At 32.6% G+C, this 15236-nt stretch overlaps 1 non-coding gene across 1 annotated transcript; it reads left to right on the top strand.

The window, feature by feature from the left end:
- Positions 1 to 3769: 3769 nt before the first annotated feature.
- On the top strand, positions 3770 to 3841 carry Smp_tRNA_00598_Pseudo_TTG.1.1. The gene has a single exon. It is a non-coding gene (tRNA).
- Positions 3842 to 15236: the final 11395 nt, after the last annotated feature.

Raw genomic sequence — 15236 nt, 5'->3', positions numbered from 1 at the left:
TATTAACAAGTAATTATGTACCAGTATTGAGATTGTTGTCTATTATCTAACTGAGAAAAGGTTATAAACTCACTATGGATGTCCATTGAAGAAACATTATTAACTAAGAAGTACTTGAGGATAACTGTTCCAACCTAATTTAGAATTTTTCAGTAGTGCCTGCCTGGATACTTACACAAATAACTTTTGATTAAATTCCTAGTCAGAAGGGGTTTTGTGGAGATTTCAGTATTTTTCATAGTTGAAATCATGAATCAATTGAAACTAGATCACCATGGAAAACCTGGAAGCACTGGACGGCCGTTTCATCCTATTGCGGGACTCCTCAGAAGTGCGCATTCTAGTATTTGAAACAAGAAATAACATTTTCCATACGATTTCAGTCCATTGAATTCAAGGTAATAATCTAAACTTTTCCTAAAGCGGCCCGCTTGAAAATAGGAGCTACATGTTCCTGCCACCTAGGTACTTCAACAAGTTATTTACTTTTGTTTGTCTGAACACATCATTATGTTTGTTAATCGCATAACCCATTCAGGCGCGTTTGTTAAAAAAAGTTTACAACCTTTCACTGTATAAGTTACAAAGAAGTACAATCAGAGACTTCATGGCGGCTGCCAGTATGGACTGAAAAGAATGAATATTATTCAGATGTCAATTCCTGAACTGCTAATATCTAACTGGAGATCGCTCAGTATTTATCGTCTGGATTGATCGAGAAATAAGAAAAGGAAACTTGTTAAAATACTTTGTGTTGAGAATTCTATATTGTACCAAATATATAACATTGAATAAAGCTAAAAATAATAACGATAATAATGATGATAAAGGTAAGTGACATATCCACTGTCACTTTTCATGTCTTCAATTGATTCCGTTTTGAATATATTTATAAAATAATGAACATGTGAATTTAAATGAGCAGGTTCATAAGTATTGGAAGTAGATTTTCCCTTGTATTTATTGTTTCAGACCTTATTGTGTTTGTCACATTACTTTTAACAATGAAGTTTACATATAACTTTAGTTTTCCTATGGAACCATAAATATTTTTATGCAGTATTGGTAAAGTTAACTTGGATCCAACAGTAGAGATCAGGGGGTGTATTACTCCAGATTTGGAACCAGTCAGCCGAATTTACTTACACCTCAATGTTAATAAACGTAATAAGACTCGTACTTGGTACCATTCGATTTAACTACCGATGGTTTATCCAACGAGCTACTGAATCTAGATAACTAGTGACTTAATAAATGAGTATGAAACTATCTAATGTATGTAAGGGTTAGAGATTTCCTATTGTTGATACTAAAGAGAGCAACTGAACACTCTTATTGGCATGTATGTATCCTAATCATTTTGTCTCAATATCTCATATTAGCAAAAATTATAATAAACTTAGATAGTAGTTTGTAGTGAAATCCAGGAAAAATGAAGTCATTAATCACAATGACATTAAATGAATCATTCTTTTGTTTCCTTTAAATAAGTGGATATTTCAACATGAATTAATGTCTACATCAATGAAGTTGAAGATATTTACCGAAAACTTATGAAGATTACTTTAGTATTATAATTTATTTTTGTATTGTTAGTTTGAATTTTCCCATTTATGTTTAGGACTGAAATTGATCAGTCTCTTATTGGTCTATGTTCATCGTATATGGGTTCCATTGATATTACCTGAAATCACAAAGATTATAAGCAAAGACGGATGGTGGTTAGTAGTAGAATCCAGGATACGTGTTTTGTCCTATTTGAGATTTGTCCCAGAGTGAACATCAATTATGAAATGCAGGTACATGCAGCTGATGAGTTCCAAATAGGACGAGACGCGTATCCTGGACTCCACTGCTAGCCATTATCCATCGATTACCTTTATGATTTGATATCTGTGTTTACATGATTTCTTTGAAAATCATTAAACATTATCAGTGAATAATCGTTTTATGTATTTTACACTTCCTTAAAACACTCATGTCCAATTTTCTATTCATTAAAATTCTATAAATTGTAGTACTAGAGTTATTTTGGTTTCTATCCACTTCTTAAGGGATGTACTAATGTGAAACAATCTCACTTAGTTACTATCTTATGAAAATTGACTTTTAAATGAAATCAAGGAAGTTCAAGCGAAGTATCAAAGAAGAATGTAACCAACTATTAACTACTACATATTCCTCATTTGTTTATATCACTAGACGACATTTATTTGATTAATTTAAAAAAAATTAATAAAAACTATTTCTGCAATTAGAATACTCGACTATTAAAAATGATAATATAAATATTTGAGGTTTCCAATAGTCTTTATCGTTAACTTACTGAGAACTGAATTTAAATCAATGAATTCAGTGAAGTAGTTGGGCTAGAAGATGAATACTTAACTACTCAATAATAATCATGAAGGAAAGCGGTTCATATTTTAAGATAAGAGAAAACTAGTTTCTCTTAACTTGTAACTAAATCCTGATGATGACGAATTTCTAAAAGTTAGATACAGAAGTACACTTTTTCCTGTCAACTATTTGAGACTAGTAGACCCTGGATTCGAATCTCGCGAGGCGAGGTCGTGGATGTGCACTGCTGAGGAGTCCCACAATAAAACGAAACGGTCGTCCAATGCTTCCAGGTTTTCCCTGTTGGTTTAGCCTCAATTGACTCATGATTTCAACTATTTGTACTCACTTAAAAATCATATCATATTTATTAAAAACTTATTGTGCATGTTCACATCATTGATTGAAACCGTGTATATATTTATCTAAAAGGATGTACTAATGTGAAACAATCTCACTTAGTTACTAACTAATGAAAATCAACTTTTAACTTATATAAAGGAAGTTAAAACAAAATATCAAAGAAGAATATAACCAACTCTTAACTATTACATATCCCTCATTTGTTTTTTTTGTTTTTTTTAATAAACACTAAAGAAAATATTATCTTCTCATAAAAAATAAAAAATTGTTTATATCACATAGCGACAAAAAAACAAAAAAGAAAACTTTTTTTCCTTTTTTTTCTACATTGATAACTATAGAGATTATCAATTCTATTATAGTTGAATTCATTATGAAATTGTAAAGAGAAGAAAAGAATTCATAAAGAGATGAGTTTTAATTATCAAGCGGTAATTTGTCACTTTCGGCAGTAGTATTTTTATATTTCCCTTCAGTTTTTTCTTCACTCCTGTTTTTTTTTGCTTCTTCATTACAATGTTGTCTATGAAAAAAACATCAACGGTGTATTGAATATTGTCCATGATTTGGTTTATTTTCTAATGAATTAAGATATCTTTGAAATAGTTCCTTGAAAAGCTTGGACCAGATTGTCAGGTAAAACGTCGGATTTACTTCAAATTCACTTCGCTGTGATTTTACAAATATATTCTTCTTCCTATTTAATGTTTTACATCCTTTCGGCACCCAAATATTGTGAAACTATTCGCTTTAATTTAGATGAAAGTTCTTATATGAATTAAGATATTTATAGAGAAATAAACGATAGGAAGTAAATGGAAATTAGATGTTTCCGTATCCAGCCTTTACGTCATTCTTTTGTTCGACAAGAAAAAGAAAAGCATGATCAATTCATTTATTGTTATTGAGATTCTTGGTTTTCTTTTCCTTTCTTTTAGTTGATATTAGATATACAAAAATTAGAGACTGATCAGTTGCAGTCCTAACACATCGATGGGAAGATTCAAATAAACAATACTAAATGAATTTAAACTTCGCCCCATCGCATAAGCAAGTGGCTATCAGGACTCAGTGGCCGAGTGGATAACGCGATGGCGTTTGAAGCGAAAGGTACTAGGTTCGAGTCCCAGAGTAAACATCAACTCTGAGATGCAGGTACATCCAGCTGACGAGTCCCAAATAGAATGAAACGTGCGTCCTGGATTCCACTGTTAGCCACTATCCATCTTTGCTTATAATGCTTGCGAATTAAGGCTATAAGCACAGTATGCACATATGCCGATGAGAGACCGATCCATTGCAGTCCTAAACATCCATGGGAAGATTCGAACAAACAATACTAAGTGAATTTATTGATTATGTTTTCACTTGGCATATTGTGTCCTTGAATCTATACGATAGTTAAGTTAACTGCTTTAATAATAAGACGTTAATGATTACATAAGAAAATTCTACGGAATTTTAGACAGAAACCAACAGCATTCTCAAATTCTTACTTATTCATTAATCTGTTGTATAATCTCTAAGGCGAAGTATTGATACCATTTCAAATTAAAATAAAAAAATAACCAATAAGACTGCTGAGAATTCAGCTCTTCACATTCCTGTTAAATTATTGACTTATGATTATTCAACTTCCTTAAGCGTTTATAATATAAATAACCCATGAACAGAACTCAATAATTGAACAGTCAGGTTGAGAATAACAACAATAAAAAGTCAGAGTGAATATCAACTCTCAGATGCAGATACATCCTGCTGACTACTCCCAAATAGGACGAAACTCTCGTCCTGGATTCCATTGCTAACCACTATCCATCATTGCTTATAAAACTAGATGATTATATAGTAGTAGATAAAACAATATCAAAGATTACTTTGGTTCTTACTGAGAGATTAAAACAATTCACATCATTCAGAGTTCTCTCTAGATAATAAAAAACTTATAAAATAATAGGAAAACTCATTACATCGACCAAATAACTAAACTTTTCAATGTCTTGTTATTTACTTAGCTGTTTACACACTTCATTAATTCCCTTTCGTGGGATATCTATCAGACAGAGTGAATATGATAGTGGAAATTCTTTTCTTTTACTATTTTAACTTGTCCATGTCCAGTAATTTATGTTTATGCACCTGTTCATGTCCGTGTGAATGTATATATTTTTAGTTACTTAGTGTTTGGTTTACTTCAACCAATACAGATGAGTAATTCATTTTGTATTGTTTGTTTGAATATTCTCATTGATGTATAGGACTTCAACTGATCAGTCTCTTGTTGACATATGTGAATCCTATACGGATTGCTTCAATATTTCCCTAAATGTGAAGTGAAAGGTACTGGGTTCGAGTCTCGGAGTGAACATTAACTCTGGGATGCAGTTACATCCTGCTGACTAGTCTCAAAATAGAATGAAATGTGCATCTTGGATTTCACTGCTAGCCACTATCTGTCTTTACTCATAGCAGATGAGTAATGTTTTTGTGTTCAACTAAAACATACTACGTGTATATATGTATATTTTAAATAATATTAACAATGGACTTGAACAAATGCTGACAGGAGGCCATTTCTATAAGAATTCATATTATAATTTATCCTTTAAGTATATAGTTTTTTTAAAGATGGGTATATATTTTGAAGAGTCTTTTTAATCTATTAAAGAGGAAAATTATACTTGTATAGTTGAAATCATGAATCAATTGAAGCTAAACCACCAGGGAAAACCTGGAAACACTGGACGTCTGTTTCATCCTACTGTGGGACTCCTCAGCAGTGAGCATCCACGAGCCCGCCTCGCGAGATGCGAACCTAGGACTTACCAGTCTCGCGCCAGTGCACTCAGCCGATAGACCGGCTTTTCCATGGTGATCTAGCTTCAATTGACTCATGATTTCAACTATGCAAATACTGAAATCTCCACAAAACCCCTTCTGATAATAAACAAATGCTCACTAGTGACTGACTTCAAGAGGTAAATCCTGGAGTTCTAGTGAGAAGTAGTAACCAGTGGATTTCAACCAGGTCTGTTGGGAGACATCAACTAACTGAAGACATTGGTGAGATGGTTGTTTAACTTCGTGGATTAGTTGAGGTTAGACATTAACACCATCGGATGCCGGCTCAGTGGTCTAGTGGTTAAGTGTTCTGGCGCGAGCATGGTAGGTTCTGGGTTCGAATCTAGCGAGGCGGGATCGTGGATGCGCACTGCTGAGGAGTTCCATAATCGGGCGAAACGGCCGTTTCGTGCTTCCAGGTTTTCCATGGTGGTCTACCTTTAATTGGCTCATGATTTCAACTATCCAAATACTGAAATCTCCACGAAACCCCTTCTGAAAATTATATTCATGAAAATCTCACTAATTCAATTTTAAGTAAATCCATTTGGCAATCTGATCCAAGTTCTTTTTTTCAAGGAAATATAATCAAACATTGAAACTATCGAACATAAATACATAGTTCGCTAGGTAACTGTAATCTAAACAAGTCTTTTTTTCTCATAACCCTGAGCCCAACTATTGCGAAACTATTCATTTCAATATAAACGAAAGTTTATATAAATCATTATCTTTAATCATTATCATACTAAATAACGTAAATGTTCTGCTTTATATAAACAATAGTTGTTAGGGATATTCTTGCATAGCTTCCCTTTTTTCTCTTTTAACTGAAATATCTTTTTTTTTTACAAAAAATGGTGCAAATTAGATTATTGATAAGATTAGTTTTAGATCACTGGGTGGTGATCAATGTCATGCGTGTTAAGTCCTTCTTAGTGCTGATCGAATGCTATCGACCAAGTTGCAATGTGGCCACTAGTCTAGGTGACTCGACATTGCGTGCACTATGTTGAGATAAGATGGTGGTTGCGAGTGGTCAACAGGAAACCCTGGACCCCTGTTATTGTGCTACTTGACACTCGTCAGTAAGGTTTACCTGTTATCTTGAGGGAACTGGTGCTCCCTGACGGATTCAATCCTGTGTCACTCAGCTTCACAGTCAGAGAAGTCAAAACTGAGCTATTCGGACCGCGACCGACCTCCTGTAGGACTGAGATGTAATCACAATTGATTGATCACTGGGTGGTGATCAATGTCATGCGTGTCAAGTCAGGGAGCACCAGTTCCCTCAAGATTACAAGTACACCTTGCTGACGAGGGCCAAGTAGCACGAAACCCGGGTCCAGGGTTTCCTATTGACCACCTCCAACCACCATCTTATCTAAAAAAGTAACATCACGTTTTTATTCAAGATTATTTCCGCTTATAATTTTGTGTGATAATAATAATGACATATTTATAATATCTCAATAAGTAGAAATTGGAATTTCTATTTAGAATAATATTAGTTCACTTACAATGTAATAACTTGTACAGTAATGTGGTGTATGCTACTGATGTAGACAGATATAAGTAGTATGGATCATTAATCAAAAGTGAAATGTCTGGTGACAAAAGGTTAAGAAGATCAAAGAAAAGAGAATGAGAACATAAAGTGATTGGTATAGAGATTAAGGAACAATGAAGTCTGAGACAATTGATTGATATTTTGAAAATGAAGTGTTTACTGTATGGTTCTCAGATTTTACTAAGAGATCTGTAATTTGTTTGTTCAAATACATTCGGTTGTCTTCACCTTTGTGTTCTCGTTTACTGCAGTATGATGTTTATTTGAAATCATATTCTTTCTGTTGATTTAATGTAAACTTTTTTCAGGATGACATACATCACATGTTTTTATAGTAAGTCTATGTCCTTCCTTTTATAATGGATGTATGTAAAATCGTTATGTAACTGAATGTTCTTTTGAATAAATATCCATGTATTTTGAAGTTTGAAACAAATCTTCATCGATACCAGTTTTTCGTGTTCTTATTTATGTCATGGAAATTGTGATGGTTCCCAGTATCAACTATCACAATAGTTACACATGGTTATAACAAGCCATTTCCTTATTTATGACTTATTCATTTCAAATTAACAACATTGCCTACGTTTAATTAAGCTGTTTTAATTAGTAAATAACTTAATCAGATGTGAAATTAAGGATTATTGTATATTACTGATTTATAGTCCAGTCTAAAATTTACCACTAGTTTTGGGGATAAATAATGTAAGTGATTGGGTTGTATAGAGTTTCTGGCTGTTTTGTGTCTTAAAAACTGCTTGATATAAGATCTTTACAGGTTAATAACACCTTGGAAACCTGAAACATCTATTTTAATGTATAAATTGAATCAAGCTGTTGAATTATGATTATTTTCAGGAACATCAGGATAAAAAAATTTCACTGTCCATTAGTTGATTTTATCAGTCAGTTATAATCAACTTGGAGCTTCGCACAGATGTAAGCTACTTCAGGTTACCATATTGCATTAATACGAGATGAAATGAAAAAGATGAATGTCAATGGAGTTGAGACAACATAGTGACCATGCTAATGAGAAAGATCGGAAGTTGAGAACATGGTTTGAAAAAGATTGAAAAGGTATGTATAGAGAAATACTGAATCTCAAGATCTATAGAAAGATAAAGAGTGAGTGCTTCTGAACGATCATTTACTGTGTTACCCAAGGCCTCCAGATATAATTTGCAGTTTTCGTGCCGACTCTTACCAAGTAGTTTGCGCCCACCAATGTCATTCAGAGTAGGAGTTGATCACTTCATGGACTGATGTCACGTTTCGATTTGGTTGTCCTTATCTTCCTTCCAACCCACTAATACACCAGATAACAGTGGTTTTGGGTGCGTAATATATGTCGAGACGATACATGTCCAGGCAACCCCTATTCGACAATGATTCAAAAATCCCTTAACTAATTTTCCATCTTTCCCTTACCTTACCTCGGCAGTGCACGTTCTGTGTTCCTGACACATATAATCAATGCTTCGAAGACACCTACAACCAAAATCATGCAACCTAGTCATGTTTTCTACTTTTGTAGACCGTTTTTCTCACAGCTAACTAGTGAGCAAGGCTTTTGCCGTTTGTTTTGGGAGGCGAACACTCCTCTAGTAGAGGAGGAGGATGGAGGGACTAATCAGAGTTATTCTAATTTGTGTGGAGATTCCTTCAAATACGCACCTTTTAGGGCCGGTCAAACTGCTAAAATTTATGGAGTGATCAAGCCATCCAACTGATTCACTCCCTATGAGCACTGAAGGGGATGATGCAGGTCAGTTTTGAAGGAATAAATTGATGAGGATAAAGTTTTACACTATCATATATCAAATCAGTGATCTGAAGGTTTAGCGTTTGCTTCGAGGCTTGTGGGTACTAGATTTGCTATTTGGTAGGGTCTTGGATAAACACTTTTGTTAATCCAAACACTAAAACAAAAAAGCCTGTCAATACTTCCTGGTTTCTACTGATTATCTAACTAAGGTCAATCCATGATATGAAGCAACAAATTTATAAATATTTATGCCTACTGCTTTAATCAAACCGTTGCACTTGATTGATAAAGTTGATACACAGTTATGAGTTTTATAAATCGCATAAAAACAGAATGTAAGAATCTAGACATCATGTTAAAGAAGTGTGAGTACTATGAGTAGGAAGCTGAAGCGATATATCTAAAGTTAGATATCGTACAGAATTTTGAAGGTTGATAAATAGATGTTCAGTTTGTTTCTAGGTGATCAGTGTTCCGATTTATCACTAGGTCATAAACTTTTATTTGGAATTTCTTTCTTAAATAAAAGGAGAAATCTTATAACATTCATATACTATTTGGTTTTAGATTAAGACTCGTTAAAAACTATTTTGAAAATTCCCATTTCCTTTCCCCTCCCCCAAATGTGAATTTCTGTTAACTTAGAAAAATTCATTAATCTTATTCTGATATATATATGAATAGTACGTGACTTATATCAACATTCCACTATTACAAACACAAATAGTTTTTCGACTTGAATAAACAAAACAAACAAGAACAACAACAAGAAGAACAACGTGTTTTCCTGTTTCTATGCAATAAATTTTGTTTTATAATCTAAACCTTAATTTATTACCTTCATTTTAGTCACTTTTTGATTTCGAAAATGTTTGGCTCCAGATAAAGTTGTCTATTGTCTTCACATATCCACATATATATATATATATATATATATATTTGTATGTATGGTGGTATGAATACATTATAATTAACCTATTTCCCTATAACAATCAATAATGTTCATTGAAGAATAAAATTTAATAAATAATCTATTCTTTGATTAACTTACGGCAATATACTTTATCCCTAATAATAAGTAGTGTGATTTGATTAATCTAAAAAAAAATTTGCCAAGTTATAGAAAAGAAACAGGATGAAATACGTAAGGAATGAGTTACTTATTTATTAAATAATGACTCATATTACATTTATGCTATGTCTATACCCTATATATTCTTGCTCTGTATTCCTATGTGTATAGATAATAGTTACAGACATTTATTGATCAATTATGGGATATAAATTCAATGATTGTCTATAAATTAACTATTATCTGGAATTTTAGAAAAATTTTTTTTCTTTTCTTACTTAATTTATCAAGATACTTGAGGGAAACTTCTTCTGTTTTTTTCTGGTTCTTGTTTTAGCCTTAAGGTGTTTGGTTAACACTAGTTTACTACTTTTTGATAGATATTTTTTATCATTTTTGTTTTGTCATCTTTTTTAGTTGATCAGTGTTTTATTTCCACCACCACTACCACCACCCCCTTTTTCTTTTTTCTACTAAAATCAATTGGAAACATTGTTTTTAAATCACTATTTTTAGTTCATTTGGGATTTACTCATTGAAATGATAAGAAAATAAGTCATACTACTGAGAAAAAAGGAAAATGAGTAACACTTTTTATTAAGAATGATTCATTGATTGGATAAATGATTGTGATTTCCTTTTTCCTTTTCTTTTCTTTTTTTGAAGGTAAGTAAATAATACCTGAAAGTAATGAGGATGAGTTGAATACACAAGAGAATTTATTTGTCTGGTTTATTTACTTCCCCCCCCCCTGTTATTCTTTTTTTTGTTACCAAAAACATGAGAATTAATATTGAAAATATATTTTATACACTTTAGTGTCATTAAAACGAATAAAAAAATAACGTCTTAGTTGTGGAAACAATAATAGTAGTACATGTTATTTGTTGATTTATTCAATAGACGGTACTTATTCTTATGAACATTATTAATAATAGGAGTAGTAATGATAGGACGGGCATGTGCAAATGTATTTTTCTGATGGTATTAGTCAACGGACATTGAATATCTTGCGTAGAAAATTATTCATAAGTACTTGTATCTTTTTTGATGATCATCCTCCAAGTTTGAGCTCCGTTCAATAGATCTGTCTTTATGTTTGTATTGAAAATGTTGACTATGATGTTGACTGACAGTTGCTTTGATCTTCAGACATTCCTTGATTGTAGGCATTCTGTCTACACTATGCCAATCCATGCATTCATATATATGCATCCCTTTAACTGGGCTTGGGACCTTCAGTAATCCTACATGAGCTAGAGGTTGAAGTATATGTTCTAAGTTTTAAAATAGTAAAATCTGTCATATATATATGTATATATTAGTTGGAAACAATATCACTAATATATCTACTAGTATTGTCCATGATATAATTGAATAAATTTAAACACTTAAGTTTTCCAATCTTGAAATAATAATCATAAAATATTAAAATCAAAAATCGATTTTTTTGTTTTTTAATTAACAATTTAGAAACATTTTATATCAGTACAAATAGTAAATCCAATGATTATATAACTGTTTTTTTTTTAAATTTTTTATTAAAAAGGAGTCAAACATTTCTATATTTATCAGAAAGGGGGTTTTGTAAAGATTTTAGTAATTTTAATAGTTGAGATCATGAATCAATTGAAGCTAGACCACCATGGAAACTTATAGGTCCTGGGTTCGAATCTTGCGAGGCGGGATCGTGGGTGCTCACTGCTGAGGAGTCCCATAATAGGACGAAACGGCCGTCCAGGTTTTCCCCGGTGGTCTAGCTTCAATCGATTCATGAACTCAACTAATCATTTAAATTGCCTATCAAGATCATTTATACTTTATTATTTTCATTAGTTTTTCTTTCAAATTTTCATTGTTAATTTTTCATTGTTTTAATTTAAGAAAATTCAAAATTTTTTTTAATCAATTTAAATTTCATAATAAATAGTTAAATATGTCTAGTTTATAATTTGTAAGACTTTTTAGATAAAGAATTTATTGAATAAGTTAGAAAATTAATGGAAAAAAGAAATTAAATTATGTTTGGTTGAATTTCTATCAACATCTATTGAAAATATAAGCAAAGATGGATAGTGGTTGGTAGTAAAATCCAGGACTCGTGCTTCGTCCTATTTAGGACTCGTCAGCTGGATGTACCTGCATCTCATAGTTGATGTTCACCCCGGGACTCTAACCCAGTACTGTTTGCTTCAAACGTCAAGTGGCTATCTGGACCCAGTAGTTGAGTGGATAACGCGATGGCATTTGAAGCGAATGGTACTGGGTTCGAGTCCCAGAGTAAACATCAACTCTGAGATGTAGGTAAATCAAGCTGACGATTCTTAAGTAGGACGAAACGCGCGTCCTGGATTCCACTGCTAGCCACCATCCATCTTTGCTCATAATGTTTGTGAGTTGAGGCAATACGCTTAGTATGCACACATGCTATTAAGAGACTGATGAATCGCAGTTTTAAACATCAGTGAGAAGATTCAAGTAAAAAATACCAAGTGAATTTAATTATTGTACATAGCTGTAGATACGATTCAATTTAACTTTCTTTTTTATTTGTTCACTTCAGTTGAAATTGTGTAAGTCGATATGTTTCTTACTCGATTTGAAAATTTATTGACTGTTTTACTGTTTGCTTAGTTAAACTATAACGTATTTATTGGTATTGACAATTACCTAAAACGGTCTATACTATTAATTAAATTCATATAATTGTAATATGTCAAGGAATATATAAGATAATTTTTATAATCAATTATTAGCCATTTAAAAGTGATATATTTTATATTGTACACACTTTAACCATAGACCACACTTAAATAAATGTCAGATGGAATAAATATAGAACTATGATTTCTCAGAGTAATAAATTTCTGTTTTATTTATGGTTTTTCAGTAAAAAAAGAAAAGAAATGAAAAGTATCAATGATTTATTGAACTTTATATAGTTGAAATTATTAGTCAATTGAAGCTAGACCACCATGGAAAACCTGGAAGCACTGGACGGCCATTTCGCCCTATTGTAGGACTTCTCAGAAGTGCGCAACCACGGTCTCGCCTCGCGAGATTCGAACTCAGGACCTATTACACTCTAACCGATAGACCACTGAGCTGGCCGGCATCCGATGGTGTTAATGTTTAACTCCAACTAATCCTTGAAATTGAGCAACCATTCACCAATTGTCTTCAGTAAGTTGATATCTCCCAACAGACTTGGTTGAACTCCACTGGTTACTGCTTCCCACTAGAACTCCAGGAAATACCTCATGAAGTCAGTCATTAGTGAATCTCGAGAGGCGGGATCGTGGATGCGCACTGCTGAGGAGTCTCACAATAGGACGAAACGGCCGTCCAGTGCTTCCAGGTTTTCCATGGTGGTCAAGCTTCAATTTACTCTTAATCTCAACTATATAAAAAAATACTAAAATCTCCAGAAACCCCCTTTCTGATTCATTGAATTATTTAGAATCTCATTTATAATTGAAGGGAACGTTAAAAAACATAAAGAAATTCTGTTAGAATAAAGAGGTTAAAAGTGTGACCTTATAATATACTTGTAAACTTATAAAAATAGACTTGAATGTGAAAAATCTAAAGTTTCAGTAATTGCTTTTATGTAAATGATTTTACAGAAGAAAGGACAAACTTAACAAATTATGGATTTTCAATGGTCACTTGTCAAGTAATATAAGTAACAGGCCTAAATATTTACTTAAATATTAGGTAACAACATAGAATTTGTAAATTATTACTGGGAATAGAAGAAAATATCAGATGGTGGAGAAGAAGAACCAATCGACATCGAGGTCTACAGGACAAGCTGTGAACCACATGTGGAGAAATTCAAACACATCACTTCTAGGTAAAGTTTTTTTTCGATGATGTCGTTCAGAAGAACGGTCAAAGCTCCATGACCAAACCATCCAGCTTAGAGAACTAAACTGCTTCCAAAAAAAGAAGAAAATATCATTTCTGTGTTCGTTCTGCTCAATCAATTCGATAATAAACGCAATCCACATCTTCATTCAACTTTGCGAAAAATTAAACGAGGAGTTTAATGCTATTAGTTTAAATCAACTCAATCATAATGAAGAAATACGGTAAATGAAAATTAACTAAGTAAATGTGTCATAAGTAAAACCAATTAACTATTTATATTAATTCAATACAAAAGTGTATTATGTAAAATTTGAAATAACTAACAAACTCTATAGTTAAGAGACATTAGATAATAAATTAACAATTATATGATAATAGATATTATAAATCTAACATAGACTGTTCTAGTTACGTTTACTGTGGTTTAGAGTATCTTTCATGCTACTTAAAAAAGTACTTATCAATATAGAGTTGTGGAGATTGTTCAGTTTTAATTGACATCATGAACCGATCGATATTACACCACCATTAAAATCCTAGAAGCATTGGATGGTCGTCACATCCTAGTATGAGACAATAACCCATCGAAGACAATGAAAAATGGTCGCAGAATACCAGGGATTAGATAAAGTTAGTCATTGGCACAGTTAGATTCCGGCTCAGTGGTCGAGATATTAAACGTTTGTGCATGGTACCGAAAGTCCTGGGTTCGAGTTCCGCGTGTAGGGTCGTAGGTTTGTATTGCTGAGAAGTCCCATACCAGGATGAAACGGCTGTTTAATGCACCCAGGTTTTTAATCGTGGTCTTACATTGATCGGGTCGTGATTTCAACTAAATTATTCACTTATTAAATCAAATTGTATGATAGTCGTTATAGTTTTCTGTATCTACTACCTCATGTTTAAGCCCATTTGACAATGATATTTGGTAGTTTAATTTATGAATATTAATTTATTTCATTCCTTTAAAACTAATTTGTATATTTTGATTCATTTATACAAGGCAAAGTAATATTGCAGTCTACTTATATCCACATAAGTAGTATATGGTGATGGTCAGGCATTGAATGTATTTCAGCTGAAAATGGATAAGAATAGAAGAGAAATGAAGCGCAATTGTTAGGAAAATACATGAACAATAATCATCAGAGAAGACGGACTGATATTTGCAGAAGAAACAGTTAAGATTGAGACAATTGATTGTTATTTTGCAAATTAACTGTTGACTGTATGGTTATCAGAATTTTGTCAGATAGTCTGCAGTTTGTGCTTAAATACATTCAATTGTCCCCAGTCGTGTTCTTGTTCACTACAATATGTATTTCATAGTTCTAAATTATCAACTAATACAAGATCCCATTCCAAATGTTTCACATACAGTTTCTGTCTAATAAACCCTTAACAAGAAG

This window comes from Schistosoma mansoni, chromosome 1 (genome assembly GCF_000237925.1).
Source record: "Schistosoma mansoni strain Puerto Rico chromosome 1, complete genome".
In the NCBI taxonomy this organism is placed as follows: Eukaryota; Metazoa; Platyhelminthes; class Trematoda; order Strigeidida; family Schistosomatidae; genus Schistosoma; species Schistosoma mansoni.
Note: the sequence above shows the minus strand (reverse complement) of the source record. Positions and strands in the feature narration are given on the sequence as shown.